We start from the raw sequence: 17878 nt of genomic DNA, 5'->3' as shown, positions 1-17878 counted from the left end.
AACCCAATTTTTTTCTATCTTCCCTCATAGGTCATGTTTTCTAGACCTTTAATCATTTTTGTTGCTCTTCTCTGGACTTTCTCCAATTTGTCCAGATCTTTCCTGAAACGTGGCACCCAGAACTAGACACAATACTCCACTTGGCCTAATCAGTGCGGAGTAGAGCTGAAGAATTACTTCTCATGTCTTGCTTACAACACTCCTGCTAATATATTCCAGAATGAAGTTTGCTTTTTTTTTTAGCAACCATGTTACACTGTTGACTCATATTTAGCTTGTGATCCACTATGGCCCTCAGATCCCTTTCTGCAGTGCTCCTTCCTAGGCAGTCATTTCCCATTTTGTATGTGTGCAACTGATTGTTCCTTCCTAAGTGGAGTACTTTGTCTTTATTGAATTTCATCCTATTTACTTCAGACCATTTCACCAATTTGCCCAGATCATTTAGAATGTACCTTTCCCACTGCACAATGCTGTACAGTACCATTACTGTACTGTGGCTTTTCTTCCCAGTACCCCCGGGTAATTAGTTTAGACCTCTAAGCATGTGAATTTATAGCCACCGTAATTTTTGGACCTAGCTAATATGACTGCAGATGTTATTCCTTTAGATGCCTGATCCTTTTTTCACTTCTGAGGCCTGGTCTACACTACAGAGTTAGGTTGATGTAAGGCAGATTATGTAAGCATCTACACTAAAAGGTAGCTCCCACCCATGTAACTTCCCCACTACACCAACTTAATAACAGCACCTCTGCGAGAGGTGTAGTGCTTAGGTCCATGCAGTTAGGTCAGCTCAGTATCAGTGTAGACACTGCCTTGCTTACATCGACTATTGCTGCCTTTCAGAAGCCATCCCACAATGTTCCACGCTGACAGTTAAATTGGTGCACGCGCTCCTGGTGAGGATGTGCACCGCCAGCACAAGGAGTACAGTGTGGTCATGCAAAAGTGATTTAATTACTTCAGTGGCTGTACATTGACATAACGTAGGGCAACTTAATTTTGTAGTCAAGACTTGCCCTTAGAAAACTATTTTCCTCAGTGGTTTCCTATTAAGTTTGTGTGATAAGTTTCAATATTGTTTTCCTCAGTGATTTCTGTTAAACATCATTCATCAGGTTTTCCTGCCTGATGACTCCCTTCTTGTCCTTCAAGATTACCTATTTATCCACGCAAACAATTATATATTCCTTCTTTTTCTTCCTACAGCACATTAGCTTTGGCCACTGGGGTGGGGCACCACCAAATCCTAGTCATGTTGAGAAACCTTGAGGACTTATTTCCCCCAGACTTAAGCAGACCAAATTCACCCATTGTACAACTCTATTGCCTTCAATGGCAGCTCCACCAGGAATTTTTACTCCATTTTCTTTTTGGTTCACTACTTCAGGGTCTTCTGAATATTTCCCAGCACTGTCAACGCCATGAATTCAAAAATCTTGAGTCAGCCCATCCCTCAAATCATGAGATTTTTTTAAAAATAAGAAATTTCCATTCTTTTGATTGGCCTTCTGGTTTCTGAGCCTTTAGGGCACACAGGAGTCATCTTTTCACACTTTTGTCTGCAACCATGAGGGTTAAACTTACTTATATTTAACAAATGAAAGCTGAGGCCATGTCTACACTACAAAAGTATGTGGACCTAATTTATGTTGGCATAGAGCCACAGCAGTTATTAAATCACTTGTGTGTGCATGCACTTGTCTCCTGGTGTTGGCGGTGCACATCCTCACCAGCAGGGTTTGTATAGATTGTACTGTCAGCGTGGGGCATTGTGGGTCAGTCTCTGAAAGCCAGTAACAGTTGATGTAAGCAATGCAGTGTCTATACTGACTGCATCAACCTAACTACGTCAACTGTGACTCTAGGCTGCTCTGGGAGTGGTGTTAATAAATTGGCATAGAGAAGCACTTATGTCGGCAGGAGCCAAATTTAAGGGAAGACAATTCCACAGCTAGCTCGATGCAAGGCAGCTGACGTCAACCTAATCATGTAGTGTAGACCAGGCCTGAGAATCTCACATACTCCAGATGCCTCCAGGAGCTGGGGTTTTATGAAAAACACCAAATATTGTGAGACTCATGGTAAAAGCACAAGAGCTGGCAACACTCCACCCCGAAGTGATCAGTAGCTAGAAGAGCAACATTTGCCTCCATTATAGAAATTGCTGTGACCCTCCTGTGGATGCATTGGGATCAATTACCAGATTCTGCCAACAAAATCATCTGTTTGATTGGTTTACCCAAGCATTTAATTGCCCTTCCTGGAGGGCTGCTAGTTCTTTGACAAACTCAGAGCAGAAAGCAAGGATCAATGCCTGCAATAAAGAACAGAAGAAGCCAAATAATATGCAAATGGCAATGGGATAAGGTGTTTAGAAGGCATTAAAAGCTTCCAGCATGTTAGTGGTGGGAGACAGTGGATGTTCGATTAAACTGAATTCAGAAGAGTGATGAGGAACAGCATCTGGGAGATTCCTATTGAACCTGCACGCAAGATTCACAAATATTTCAGTGAATTTATTATAGGCCATAATTTACTTTCATTTTTTCCACTCACTTCAATGATTCCAATTTCAGTTTTTCACAATCGGTCAGTTAATGTACTAGTCAGATTGCATTCAAATAGCAAGCTTGGCCTACACTCAGCAAAAATTCTTGTTCTTAGTTCACCTACTGCACTAATTCAGAGTCTAAATGCTGTGGAATTTGGAATCTGTGATTTGGTAACTCTGGCTGACTCCTGTATAGCAGTATTTATATCTCCTTATGTGTCCCTATATAACAGAGTGTGCTCCTAGAGACCCTCTTTTAGTAATCATTCCTATTCAGGACAGCACTTACCTAAATTTAAGCATAAGCTGTCCTGAAAAGGGATGACTTAAGCATGTATTTAAGTGCTTTCCTTAATCAGGGTGTGATGGGGTCTACTCATCAGAGCAGTACCTCCTGCTGGCCGTCACAGGGATTAGCTCTGCCAGCTGGTTTGCCCTCTCCCAGTGGTGCCTCTCCCATTGCAGTCTCCGCTTGCAGACCTGCAGTGTCCTTTTCACGACTCAGTCCTCCGCCAGAGCCACTATCTGAATTTCCCCCTTCTGGGGTGGGGGTGGCGTGAACTATCTTCCAGTTCTATAGTCCAGCCACTGTCACAGTGGCAGGGGTCGGGGGGGATGGAAACCACACTTGCCCACTACTCTGGGTCTTGACCCAGGAACCTTGTAGATAGCAGCCTCCTGCTGCCTTTCCTTAACTTCTCCACCAGAGCTGCTTAAGTGCCCTGGGCCACTTCCCTGCAGCCCCAGCATCTTCTTCACCCTCTTCTCAGGGCTTTTAGATAACAAGTCCCAGCAGCAAGCCAGGAGCTCCCTCTTGCTTCTCCTATCCCTGCCAGCAACTGCTGTGTCCAAGGTGCTGCCTTCCTGCAGCCCACGAGGAACACAGTCCTCCCTCCTTGGGCCCCCTGCAGCAACTGAATGTCTCAGGCCCTGCAGTTCCTTTTATGTAAGCCTGCAGGGCCCTGACTGGCTGCTTTGTGCAGCCTCTCTCTGATTGATTGCTCCCTGCACAGTCTCGCTAGGCTTCTTTTAACCCCTTCCTTTCTGGTGTGTGGTGAAAACATACAGGGTCAGAGAGCACATAGGGTGAGGGTCTCAGAGACAAAGTGAAAATTCTCCTAGAGCTGATCATCCTTAAACTTTTGTTGCTGCTGCTAATGTGGCTGTGCACACACACAGGCTGGCGGAGCAGAGTACTGTACACAATCACACAGTTTGGAGTCCAAAGTGTTTTCTTTGTTTGGTGTCTCCACCAGAGATTCCCCGTGGAACAAACTTTTGGGGTCATGTCGGATGGCCTTGTGGGCGGGATGAGGAACTCTGTTGCACACCCAGAAACCTGTGGAAGGTTGCCGAAGAGCAGTGGAACATTAGCTATAATTAAGGATTGCATCACACTTTTGCAGGTGTCAGAATAGACTGTTGAGGAAGGGTTACTTGAAGGGAATCTTGATGAGTGATTATTATCATCATCATTATTAATTATCCATGTTTTTGTTTCTGTTCATACTCACAATGTGCTAGGTGCTTTCCAAACAGAAAAGAAGACACTGTCCTTGCCCTGAGGAGACAAAGGGTATGTCTACACTGCAATTAAAAACAGTGTGAGATGGGAAGGTCCCAGAGTTCAGGCTGGAGCCCAAGCCCGAACGTTTACACTGAAATTAAACAGCCCCTTGCCCCGAGCTCCACGAGCCTGAGTCAGCTTGCACGGGCCAGCTGCAGGTGTCTAACTGCAGTGTAGACACACCCAAAAGACAGACACACACACAAGGCTTTGGAAAGCGTTATGAGCTCTATGGCTGAAAAGCACAGGATACAAGATTAACAATAGCATTCATAATGTAATATTAGCAGAGTGATCAAAGTGATGTTTGGCCACTTCTTGATAATGTAAGATTAACACGGCCTTTTAAGATTGTGAAGCGGACATATAAACTATTCTCAATGACTTGTCAGTAACAGTACGTTTCCTGTAGGCGCTGGGGGCCATAGTACACCCGGAACCTTCAATACACAGCTTCATAGGCACCGACTCTGTGGGTGCTCCCAGGTAGTGCCTCTCCCACCCCCCTCCCCAGCACCTCCTGCCCACCAGCGGCCCTACCAATCAGCACCTCCCCCTCCCCCCCAGTGCCTCCCACCTGCTGTGATCAGCTGTTCCGCGGCATGCAGGAGGTGCTGGGGGGGAGGTAGAAGGAGCAGGATGGGGTGAAGCAGGAGGTGCTGTGGGGGGAGGGAGGCGGGGCAGGGGTGGGGCCTCATGGGACAGGGTGGAGTGGGGGCAGGGCCCAGGGCAGAGCACTGCCCGGCACATTAGAAAGTCAGCACCTATGCACAGTTTAGCAGCTTTTCATACGAACTCAGGAAGGGTATTGTGGGACTGAAGTCAGTGGGAGTTTTTAGACTGACTTTAATGGACGTTTGGTCAAGCCCTCTGGCGGGGCTTTTTATTGGAGCCTAAGGGAACTGGACATCTAAATCATGCTGAAATTCAATAGGATTTAGGCTCCTAATTCCACTATGTAGGCTCTTCTGAAATTTGTAGTCTCAGTGCAGAGGAAGCTGTGTGGAGGGAACCACAGGGATGTTTATCTGACAAATGAGTGGATGGCACTGGCGGAATTGCAAGAGTGGAAGGGACAGGAGGTGCTGCAGAAGACAAGTTAGGCTAGGTAAAGGAGGGCTGAAGCTGTGTATGGCGTGGAAGGCAATGAAATAAAACTTGGACTCGATGCAGTAAGCAAGTAATGAGTGATCTCTTTGGGGTATGCCCACCAAGCAACTAGACACCTGCAGCTGGCCCTTGCCAGCTGACTCGGGCTCACGGGGCTCGGGCCGTGGAGCTGTTTCCATTGCTGCGTAGACTTCTGGACTCGGGCTTCAGCCTGAGCTCTGGGACCCTCCCACTGCGCAGGGTCCTAGAGCCCAGGCTCCAGCTCGAGCCTGCAAGTCCACACAGCCATGAAACAGCCCCACAGCCTGAGCCCCGTGAGCCCAAGTCAGCTGGCATGTGCCTGCCGTGGGTGTCCAGTTGCTGTGAAGACATACCCTCAGTGCAGCTAGAAACGGGCAGATGATACTTAGCCCGAGGTGACAGGGAGTGAATTCAATGAACTCCATCTTTGAATTATAAACAATTTTTTATGTATGCAGTGTTGTTGTAGCCGTGTTGGCCCCAGGATATTAGAGAGAGAGGGGGCAGGGATGAGATAATATCTTTGATTGGACCAGCTTCTGTCAGTGAGAGAGATGAGAGCTTGAAAGCTTGTTTCTCTCACCAACAGAAGTTGGTCCAGTAAAGTACGTTATCTCACCCACTTTGTCTCTCTAAACAATTTTTCCCCTCATATTTTCTACTGTTGAATGGTCTAACAGATACTATGTCATCTAAATTTCCAGATAGCATAAAACTTTTATGCTTCTCCCCTATATTGTACAGAGCTGACTGATTTCTTTGTACACGCTTTTGTCAGCCCATTGCTCAGCTGCTGTCACACTCCTCATGATTCATATGGGCACTATGGAGAGTGGCCTTCCAGAAAGCCTGATTACTAATAAACAGACAACCCGGGGAACATTATCACCTGGAGATAATCTTGTTTCTTTGACTTCACTAGCATAGAACTGGGGCCTTGATTCAGCAAGGTGCTGACACATGTGCCTAATGATCAGCATAGAGTCTTAGATTCTGAGGCCAGAAGGGACCACTGTGACTGCCTAGGAAGGAGCACTGCAGAAAGGGATCTGGAGGGTCATAGTGGACCACAAGCTAAATATGAGTCAACAGTGTAACACTGTTGCAAAAAAAAAGCAAACATTTTCACGTACATAAAAGGTTGTTACGAGGAAGAGAGAGAAGAATTGTTTTTCTTAACGTCTGAGGATAGAACAAAAAGCAATGGGCTTAAACTGCAGCAAGGGTGGTTTAGGTTGGACATTAGAAAAAACATCCTAACTGTCAGAGTGGTTAAGAACTGGAATAAATTGCCTCGGGAGATTGTGGAATCTCCATCATTGGGGATTTTTAAGAGCAGGTTGGACAAACACCTGTCAGGGGTGGTCTAGATAATATTTAGTCCTGCCATGAAAGCAGGGGACTGGACTAGATGACCTCTCAAGGTCCCTTCCAGTTCTATGATTCTATGATCTATGACCATCTAGTCTGACCTCTTGTATAACACATGCCATAAAATTTCCACAAAATAATTCCTGGAGTCTATTTTTTAGAAAAACATTTAATCTTGGTTTACAAGTGATCAGCAATGGAGAATGTTCATGTTTGCTGTCAAATTGGGAGAATTTATCTAGTGGGATCCTACAGAGGCCAATCCTGGGGCAGGTACTAGTTAATATTTTCATTAATGACTTGGATAATGGAGTGGAGAGTTTGCTTATAAAATCTGCAGATGACACCAAGCTGGGGGAGGTTGCAAGCACTTTGGAGGAGAAAATTAGAATTCAAAATGACCGTGACATATGGTAGAATTGGTGTGAAATCAACAAGATGAAATTCATTAAAGACAAGTGCAAAATACTACGCTTAGGAAGGAAAAATCAAACGCACAACTATAAAATGGGGATGTGAAAGAGCAGAGAAACTACCACATCGCACAGCAGGGGTTAAAGAAAACCTGTGGGCTCAGCTAGCCCTGCTCCACTATACCTGCAGTCAATGCCAGGCCTGGAGGGTGGAGAAAAGAAGGGCGCCTGGCTTAGTTGGGGGCTGGCTGGTGAGGAGGCGGGAGCTCTCTGTTTGCCTGCCTGAAGGGAAGGATCAGTGACCTGCCAGCCAACGCAGCCACTGGAGGCAAGTAAGCCCTCCCCTGCCAAGAGAAGCCTGCAGCTAAGCCCCAATTGTGGGGTAATTGAACTAGTGGGTCCATGCCCGCAGATTAAAGAGACTTTAATAGAAAGTAGCCCAGGGAAACGGGTCTTGAACCCCCAGCAGAGAGGCAGACCCATCAATCCCTGTTTAGGGGTTGAACTACACAGGGGCATGGGGAGGGTCCATGTCCCCCTATGACCAGCAGTCTAGCCACGAGGCTGCCTGGCTGCTGAAGGCTCTACCACAGGGTACTATCTGGCTAGATGGCAGTACTGTTGAAAAGGATCTGGGGGTCGGATCACAAATTGAATACCAGTCAACAATGTGATGCAGTTCTGAAAAAGGCAAATATCATTCTGGGGTGTATTTACAGGAGAGTCATATGTAAGATACTGGAGGTAATTGTCTCACTCTGCTCAGCCCTGGTGAGGCCTCAGCTGGAGTATTGTGTCCAAGTCCAGGTGCCATGCTTTAAGAAAGATGTGGATAAATTGGAGACAATCCAAAAGAAGAGCAACAAAAAGGCTAAATGTTTTAGAAAACCTGATCTATGAGGAAAGATTTAAAAAACTGGGCACATTTAATCTTGAGAAAAGAAGGCAGAGGTGGGGACTGAGAAGTCTTCAAATATGTTAATGTCTGTTATAAAGAGGACAATGATCAATTGTTTTCCATGTCCACTGAAGGTAGGACAAGAAGCAATCAGCTTAATCTTCAGCAAAGGAGATTTAGGTTAGATATTAGGAAAAGCTTTTTAACTGCAAGGATAGTTAAGTACTGCAATAGGCTACCAAGAGAGGTTGTGGAATGACAGTCATTGGGGGTTTTTAAGAATAGTTTAGACAAGCACCTGCTAGGGATGGTCTAGGTGTACTTCGTCCTTCCTCAGAGTGGGGGAATGGATTAGATGACCTCTCAAGGTCCCTTCCAGCCTTACATGTCTGTGATTCTATGTGAGTAGTCCCACTGAAGTCAATAAAAATGTATTGACAGATGCTGAAAGATGTTTATTCACTTGCTTCAATGGGACTATTCCCATTCTTAAAGTTAGGCACATGCTTTCTTTGCCGAACTGGGGCCCAGGTTGCAACCACACTGGTGGTTGGTACACGATGATCTCCTGTTTTTACTGTGGCATTTTGTCTTTAGGATTCCACATGCAAAGCAGTCACAGGCTGCCAGGAGAGAACTTTATGTCTTGATAGCCGTGAATGAAGAATTTGTGCACAGAATGGAGAAGAGGTTCTAGTTCTAGGTAATATAAACAGGCTACATCCTGCTTGTTAAATTTTTGCAGTGTAAATGTGGTGACTGAAGCAAATTAAGAGCCTATTTGACTTTCTTTTATGAGAATAATATATTGTCCACTCTGAAAATGCAGACAAAACCTTGTTGCATAAAATTGGTATATATGATTTAAACTAATAGTGCCTTTCATTGAGCTCAGCCATCAGTGAAAGAACAACTGGTTTTGATAAACAGTGCATTAAATGAAAAGAGCTATGCCTTTAAAAAGTCTCTAGCTAGCTAAGTTCTTGTATGCACCATCAACATCTGGATACATATTACTGGCTGGTTCTCACTAAGTGTCACTTGCTCAGTATTAATGTTTATATCCTGTTAGGCTCAAGCCACTAGAGGGAGACATGACCACACTGGATTTAAGGATGTCAGTATGACAGCTTGCAGAGTAATTTTACCACTAGAGGAAATATCTAGAAGCAGGCATGGTGACGCTCACCTGAGCAAGTCTGACATTCCATCCAGCAGAGGGCAGATGCATAAAGGTGGCATAATGTTCTAGCAAGTGCACAGAGTGTTTAAGCTTTTGGTGCACTGGGAGTGTATTTTCTTTAAATGAATTGCTTTATTGCATTCAGAGGACCACTTTGTAGTCAAGAATCTATTTAGTGCCCAGTTAAATTTATTCTGTTGTAGTTCTGGTCCTTCAAGTTGCATTAGATGAAAGCACATCAAATGTAAATTCTTTGTTTAAACAAATCACAAGTTTTCGTTGTGAATCCTTCTCCTCTTTGCACACAAGTATGTCTTTTGAATTATAATGTTTTGACAGATGTTTATTCATATTTCCCCCCTTAGATGGCAGAGGACCAGATTTTATTTCTCTAAGATAGTCAGAGCACGTGGTTGTGTGTCTTTATTTTGGCAATACAGTTCCAAATGCAGCACAAATGTTAACACTTTTTGTCAGCAATCTTGAGGGTATTGGTGGATTTCTTCAGGAGATAGATAAGAAAATCCTGGCACAAAACTGAAATTTGGACAGTAAATAGGGAATAACTAATCTTTATTTTCAAGCTGAAGATTCTTTGGTAAACTCAAAGCAGGTCATATTCCTAAAACTATCTCCTCTCTTCTGATGCTGAGCACAGGGATTGCACATATCTGTAACTGGATCATCCGTAATGGTGAAGTATAATTTAGTTGGGAGTAACTTTTGGCCTGTCACAATGTACTTTGACACTTCTCAGGCGGCTAACCTCTACTTTTATTAACATATGCGGTTATTATGGGTGTAGTGTCCCCAGGAGCATACATACAAAGCTCTGGCCACATTGTAAAATAGTCAATACAGATATGTATGGGAAATGTCAACTTATTTATTTGCCATTGGTCTGGATGGATGTACATGGCATGGGGAATCAGTAGGTCCTGAGTTCTAATCTTTGGTCCGCCAGTCAGTCAGTGTATGATCTTGACAGCTTACTTCACTTATCTGCCCCTTTTTCTCCATATGTGGATAATAGCCCTATACTTAATAGGAGTGTTGTGAGGATTAGTTAACATCTGTAAAGCACCATATAATGCTATGTATTAGTTATACTTACATGTCACTCTTAGTGCAGTCACAACAATGCCCCTTTGGGCATGTACAAGGTTTGAACTCTGGAACTTCCATACTAACAACATGAGCCTCCTTAAGGGGAATCTTGGCTCGGAACTGTGGGGTTACTTCACCTCTTAATTCGGCACTGGTGCAACCGCTTCTGGAATACTGGGTCCAGTTTTGGTGTCCACAATCTGAGAAGGATATTGATAAATAGGAGAGGGTTCAGAGAAGAGCCACAAGAATGATGAAAAGATTAGAAAACATGCCTTATAGTGATAGACTGAAGGCATTCAATCTATTTACAAAGGGGTTTACTCACAGGCACAAAGGGGACATCTCCTTATCATTAAAGAGATTCCATCCACAACACTGAGCATCTGGAATTACCAACAGTATCGGTTCACTGTTTGCACATGATGATGATGATAACATTGCAAGCTGCTAGTAATACAACTGTCAGTTCCCTTATTCCCCATTACACAATTTATGTAATTTGAAGCAAAGCAACGTTGTGCCCTTTTTGGATAGCTTTAATGGTCTCTTGTTGGCTGTAGATGTGTTCCAGCTTGGAATAAGAGTTTCCTTCGGTTCCAGGGAAGCTTCCTTCTGCGAGAGAGTCCAAAGAAAACAAATCAGGGCATTTTCTGTTGAAATGGACTTGGGACACTTGAAGTTCTCAGCTGCCAGAACTATACATCCACTCCAACCGACCCCCTTAAGTCAACAGCAAATTACTAAAAAAGCGGAGTGTGCCAGAGAGTAGTGATCAGCGTTCCATTTCCAAAGGAAGCATCATCAGCTCAGTACGCCAAAGAGAAATTCATCTGGAATCTTACATGGGTAAGTCTGAAGTTCTGATGATGATTCTTCCTAAGGGCTGGATGTCCAAAAATTGAATGTGTTTAATTAGTCCCAAACTGATTCCAAAATGACTCAGTGTCGTGTGTTAGGATTAAAGCTGTACAGATAACCGATTTATTTGGTTCACTGGTAGAATCGAAACATTGCAAAAAATTGTTTGGCCTCAACTCAAAATGAAACATGTATTTCATTTTCAAGTATTTTTTTAACCTTTTAATAAACTAAAGTTGAAGTTAAATTAGAAACAAAAAGTTATTTTGAATAAAAAAGGTGTTTCGATTTTTTTAAAGATCTTTTGTTCAGTGAAAACAATTTGATAAATTCACCATGAATTCACAAAATGTTTCAGTCAACCTGAAACTGCAATTTTTGGTGGAAAAAAAATTTGTCCAAAAAAATGTTGTTAAGCTCTAGGTAGAATATGGATGATCCTTACGATGGTAACATTTAGAAAGACACATAGGAATAAATAACCTATGGTTATTTGGTCAGGACAAACCCTAAGCCTAGAAAGAAGAGAGAAACAGGTTAAGATGTGTGATCCCATTAATGTGAGAGATTTTCAGCATGTTTGCAGCCATATTCTGCTGTTAAAGAAAAAGCTACTTAGCCTGAAGCAAAATACAGAAGTGAGATTTATTATTAAATTACTTTTGAAGCAAATAATTCATCACATCATGTGCATATTGTCACTATCCGAAACGATGGAGAGTACTGAAATAAATCACTGTATGACCACTACAAATGATATACTTACAAATATAACTTTCACCTCTGATTTCCATTCACGTGGGAATGTGAGAGTTGATAGTTTTATTAATCTCTGTTGCCCAACTCACTGCTTTAAACCCAAAGTGATTTTCAAAGAGAGATTCTGCTCTGTAGTAATGAATCAGCTTCTTAGAAAAGTTTGCACCGAATTAGAATAGGAGCAGTTCTTACCCATTTCCTTGATAATATCTTTGGAACTGTAGATCTATTTTTCAATGCAGTAAGGTACTTACTGTCAAATATTTAGACCTATCTGACATCCAGATTGATGTAAGACAAGAGATGTGGTAATTCAGTAAATTCACATCAGTTGCCACAATCGATACAATACAGCTTACCTTTGACTAGAATATTTGATACAAACTTTATTCCAAAACATGGTTGAGTTAAATTATACTATTATGTGGTTAAAAAGACAACAGAGAGAGAGAGAGAGAGAGAGAGAGAGAGAGAGAGAGAGAGAGAGAGAGAGAGAGAGAAATTAAGATGTACAAGCAAGTAAGAAGAAAAATGTTTTCAGATGAGATGTGAAAATGGTTGGGGACGTACTCTAAGGAAGAGAAGTACAGAAAGACTTTCATCTGGCAGGGGCTACTGGAGAAAATCCTTTCATACCAATGGTGATGAGACTCTGTGAAAAAAGAGAGGAGGCTGGTACTAGATAAGAACAAGGGGATTAGATACAAGAATAGTGAAATCAGATGTAGTAAAATCCATGGATGGTTTAAAAAACAAATCAATTTTAATCTGTCCCCTGAAATGAATGTGAGCCAGTGGAGTTATCTGAGGAGGGCGTTCACAGGACCTGAGTCCAGCATCCCCATTAGAACACTGGTGACTCTTTCTTAAGAAACCTCAAATCTCACAAAACTCATCTAGTTTGTGAAACTTGAAACTTAACACCTGCTCAACTGTGTTAAAAGGAGGCCTATGAACCTGTATAGTAAACCCAGGCCCAGTTCTGAGAGAACCTGGGCCCATTTATGGTTTCATGATGAAACCATGAGAAACCCATGGTTTCACCTGCTTCATGAAAACATAAGAACATCAGGAGGGGGAAGCTATACACAATCTGAGAAGGAAATAAAGACATATCAGCTTCTGGGGGGCAGAGACTCACTGGAGCAATCAGTAGTGGAGACAATGGCACAGAACTGGATTTGAGAGTGTCTTTCTTATATAAGGAGACACCAGAGACATTTGAAAAGACAGTGGCGAGGAAAAGGAATTGTTAGGACAGGGTGTGTTAGAGATTTTCAATATGAAAATTTGGGGTACATGTAAAGGGCCCTGTCTACCTGGTTATCTCCTTTATCACCAGTTTCCTTTTGGGTTTTCATGGATGGGACTGGATTAATCTGGATCCCCCTGTGAGGCAAAGCCACTCCCAAACCAGGGCTGCTGACTCATCTGCCCCTCCAACAGTCCCTGACACCTGCCCTTTCTGCGGTGAGAGGGAGACCCTGGTGCACATCTACATCCAATGCACCAGGTTGCAGCTCCTTTTCCAGCTCCTCCAAAGCCTTCTCTTTTAAGTCCTGGCTGCACTTTTCCCCGCACCTCCTTATCTATGCACACCCTATCTGTGGTCCCAGGAAGTTGTGAGACCTCCTCGTCGACCTCCTCCTGGTGCTGGCCAATGTCGACCATCCATCATAACGGGAAGAGGAAGCTGGACTGGCAAGTGCTCTGCGACTCTGGGGCCTATTTCCAATCCTCCCTTAAGTCACGGCTCCGGGCAGAGTTCCTCTGGACTGTGTCCACTGGCTCACTGGATGCCTTCAAGGAGCAGTGGGTGCTGACTGGGGTTCTCTGCCCAGTGTTCCCCTTTAGCTGCCTGTTTATGATTCTGTGACCCTCACTCCCATCCCTGTTTTTCATTTGTTGTCCCCTGTAATCTTTTTGATTCCTGGGCTCAGTGGCTCCTCCCCTTAGGCTGGGGTGGGGTGGGGTGAAGCGCAGTGCTTTAGAAGTGCATTAGCTTGTGCTTGCCATCCCCAGAGCTTCAATAGATGACCCTCCACCAGACCAACAGTGAGTGACTGCTCAGGCATGTGACAACTCAGCTGCACTAACTTACTTTTCACACAGAGCCTGCAGTGACTCAGCTTTCAGGCATGCGGCAGCAGCCTATCCCTGAGTAGATCCTGGGTCAGATGACCTCTAGGCTCAGGTATTTCCTCAATCCCACAAGAGCTGCAGCTCAGTCTTTGCAACAGCACTACCCGGCCAGGAATCCTGTTGCTGCCTTGCAGGGTATCAGCCTCTCTAGACTCCCACCCTGCTCTTGATTCTGTTCCTGCCCCGGCTCTGTTCCTGTCTTGTCTTTGCTCTTCTCTGACTTTGCTCCAGCTCTGTTACTGATCTGCTCCAACCACTAGGCATAACTATTGGTAGGCAGCACCTGACACCACCTCCAGCTCAGGAGGGTATAACTTTCTTATTCTCTTCCAAGATAAATTTACTCAGTGGAGATAAATTTACCCTCACTCCTTCTTGGCTGTATCACCAGGAGAGCTTGGAAAGAAAATTCTAACCACAGGGTAACCCTGAGTTACTTGTCAGGTAGTTGCAGACTCCCAAGGAATAGCACAAACACTTGTAATGTATGCAACAGAGAAACTGTGTTAAACAGGAATAAATATTACATAACAGGGTAAACCAATACTCTCAGGGTCACCAGTGCCCTCCCCATGCTGATAATATCAATGAATTTCCCCAGAGTCCCAGTCATGTGACTTGATATAGCAGGAGAAAAATGTAGTCTCCTCTTGGTACGTGTACTCCATGGGAGCCCTTGCTACCTGCAAAAATGGTATCTTCTGTAGCACCAATAAGACATTTGGCTGACTTGGTTCAGTGCAGCCCTGAAGACTCACATATGGGATGAAATATGTGAAATATGAAATATTAAGCCTCCAGCAGGCTTAATAGATGGTAAAATCCCCAAATCCTTTCTCAATGGCTTGAAGACACAATTTGGAGAATAGAGGGTCTCTCAAACAATTTCCCTGACTATCTAACAAAAAGATGATATACTCACAGCTCCTCAAATGATCCCCAGGTTCAGAGCTGAATCTGGACTCCTCAGGAACTGCAGAGGGGCTGACAATTCCAGTTGGAGTCATTCTCTTTGCACAGGAATCAGGCTGCTTCTGTTCCCAAGATTTCCCCTCACCACAAAGGGATGCAGGGATCAGGTGCAGATCACAATAACTATACTAAAAATCCTAACTCCTACCCTAGAGCTCTGATACAGTCACAGAGGGTAAGCAACCCAGAACTAGTAGCCAGAGTAGTACTTGACATGGGGTAACTGGTTTATCTAAGCAGCTGAAGGACTAACTCAGCCTGGTCGGGAAGGGAGTTTTTCCAACAAAATTCTAGGCACTGGGAGCCACCTGGGACAGCGAAAGGAAAAAGCTTAGGGATATTGGTTCCAGGTACCTGGAGGTCAGTTATCAGGGGGATCACATACGCAGGCCTGGGACTCATGGGCTCACCAAACAGCAAGTTCTAGCCTTTCAGTGCCTAGCTATAGAACCTCCCAAAATGACTTCTCTCCTCCCACAGTGCTCTTGGAGGAGGGCATCTCACTCAGGCCCTTCCTTATTGGTCAGGATAGCTGTGCTTTCCCAGGCTCTTTCCTATCAATAATTTGAAGTCTTCCCCCCAGCCCCTTTCTCTTATACACTGCTCCTCCTCTGAGCAGGCACGCTGGTGGCCAGGCAGGCAAGCCTTCTATACCTCTCCTGAACTGACAGGGGCTCCTGTTGCTCCAAATAACATCTCTCCTCTCCCTTGCCTAGCAGCCAGGACTCTGAATTGGCCCTTGGCCCCCCTGCCTCCCAGGGACAGTGTGCTTCTCCCCAAGTAACTAGCAGAGAGACACCCCAGAACCAAGGTAAGTTCCATGGGGGTTACACATACATTTTCTTTGGCGTGTCTTTGGGAACATGATAAGATATTGGAGATTTTGGGGGCAAATCTCCACAGTGACAATTCTGAATATGGATTGGGCTCTTTGCAGGGGGAAGAGGGAAGGATCCGCCCCCCCACCCCCCAGGCTGGGGAGTGACATCTGAATCATTCTTCAGCTGCTAGTCAGGGCTGGAGTAGGCTCTGTGGTTTTAGCACCACTGCTTCACAGGTGGCAATGGCCATTTGGGGTTCTCCTGGCTCCTCCCCAAACAACCCCCATGTGAATGACAGTGTGCCTGGAGCCTCTGTGAAGTTAGGCTCTGCTGTGCAATAGTACATCCCCTTTATACAGGCTCTTGAAATCTTGCTTGCTCCGTCAGTAGAACTGTTTTCAGTGCATCTGAGAATGCATGTGTCTGTGGAGGGTCTGGGGGAGAGAGGATTTGCCTTTTAGTAAATAGGCCAGTCACTGTCTTCAAGGCATCTCTCAATATGTTGTTGACACAATTTACTACAACTTGAATGTGATGAGTGGGATTTTAGCCATGCGATTTCCACTGAAGTCCATGGAAGGCCTAAAGCTGAAGCTTTGATAATGTACAAATTGCAATTTGTAATGTAGCAAACATTAGTCCTGAGGGCATTCTGTGTCAAAACATTTAAAATTCTGAGCACAATATTTTAAAATTCTGCAAAATTCTGCAAGTTTTATTTGTCAATAAATAAATGCAGAGGCTCTAGCATGGCAGTGGGGAGCACAGGCCACTGGCTGCACAAAGGTGGGAGATCACCCTGCAGCCTCCCCACCTTGGGGACATGGACTCAGTGGTGAGGCTGCATCCAACCCTGACACAGCACAAGGCCTGGGTCTGCCCCAGAAACACTCTTGGACCCTGCCCCTCTGTACAAGGTGCACCAGGTGTGGGGCAGGCAGGCTCAACCAGGTAGGATCCAAGTGTGGAGGGGCTCAGTGTGGGGAGATCCAGGTGTGGAACAATCTGGGTGAAGGCAGCTCAGTGGGGGTTCTAGGTGTGGGGGGATCTGTATGCACAGAGGCTCATGGGGGGTGGTTTCATGTGCAGAGGCAAGGGGACTGTGCAGGGGCTTCCAGGTGAAAGTGGTTGGGGCTCAGCTGGAGTGGGGGTGGGTGGTGTCTGGGTTGTGGGGGGAGTGGGGCTTGGTGGTGTGGTGGTCTGGGTGCAGCTAATTGGGGATCAGTGGTGTGGGGGTCTGGATGTGGGGGCTCACGGTGGTGCAGGGGGGTGGGGCTAATCAGGATGGGGGTTTGAGTGCAGGGAGCTCAGTGGGGGGTGGTCTGGGTGCGGGGGTTAAGGGGTCCATAGGCAGGGGGCTCTGGGTGCAGGGGGCTCTGGGTGCAGGGGTTGAGGTTCAATGGGGTGGGGTTCGGGGTGGGGTTCGGGTATGGAGGGCTAGGGGGGTTCTGGGTTTACAGGGTAAGGCTTGGGGGTGTGTCTGGGTATGGGAGGTCTGGATGCGTAGGGGTTGGGTGGGTGGGGGAGCAGCTCCATGTACAGTGACCCCTCCCCGCGCAGTTGAGGAGCGATGGGGGCAGGAAGCAGAGGAGGATGCTGAGCTTCCTGCAGCTGGGGGAGATTTCTGACGGTGGGTCTGACACAGCCCCAGCCACTCCTTGCAGGGGAAGAGGATAGGGTGACCAGACACCAAATGTGAAAAATTGGGACGGGAGTGGGGGTAATAGGAGCCTATATAAGAAAAAGACCCAAAAATCAGGACTGTCAATATAAAATCGGGACATCTGGTCACCCTAGAAGAGGAAGTCCCATCCTCTCCTGCCTCCAGCCCAGCTGGGACTAGCAGCTGATCCTGGCTCAGGGTAAGAGCCACTGGCTGAGGTGTCCCTAGCCCTGAGGTGAGTTATGCTCTGCCAGCTGCTCCGGGTACTTGAAACAATGTACCTGCACAGTTAGGGAATGGTGCATGACTTCTCTTGCAGCTTCCCTTTGCTTCCCTGTCAGAAAGTAATTTTTCTGCAGGGAAGCAAAGAAATCTGCAGGGGACATGAATTCTGTGCACATGCAGTGGCACAGAATTCCCCCAGGAGTAAAGC

At 45.3% G+C, this 17878-nt stretch overlaps 1 long non-coding RNA gene across 1 annotated transcript; it reads left to right on the top strand.

Annotated features, from left to right (window-relative positions):
• The first annotated feature begins 308 nt into the window (after nt 1-308).
• LOC122465304 lies at nt 309-17599 on the top strand. Its single transcript, XR_006290044.1, has 3 exons — nt 309-451; nt 11325-11329; nt 17589-17599. It is a non-coding gene; the product is annotated as an uncharacterized LOC122465304 (long non-coding RNA).
• Nucleotides 17600-17878: the final 279 nt, after the last annotated feature.

The sequence above is a fragment of the Chelonia mydas genome, chromosome 3 (assembly GCF_015237465.2).
Source record: "Chelonia mydas isolate rCheMyd1 chromosome 3, rCheMyd1.pri.v2, whole genome shotgun sequence".
NCBI classification, from domain to species: Eukaryota; Metazoa; Chordata; order Testudines; family Cheloniidae; genus Chelonia; species Chelonia mydas.
The sequence above is the reverse complement of the archived record's forward strand: the minus strand, read 5'-3'. Positions and strand labels throughout refer to the sequence as shown.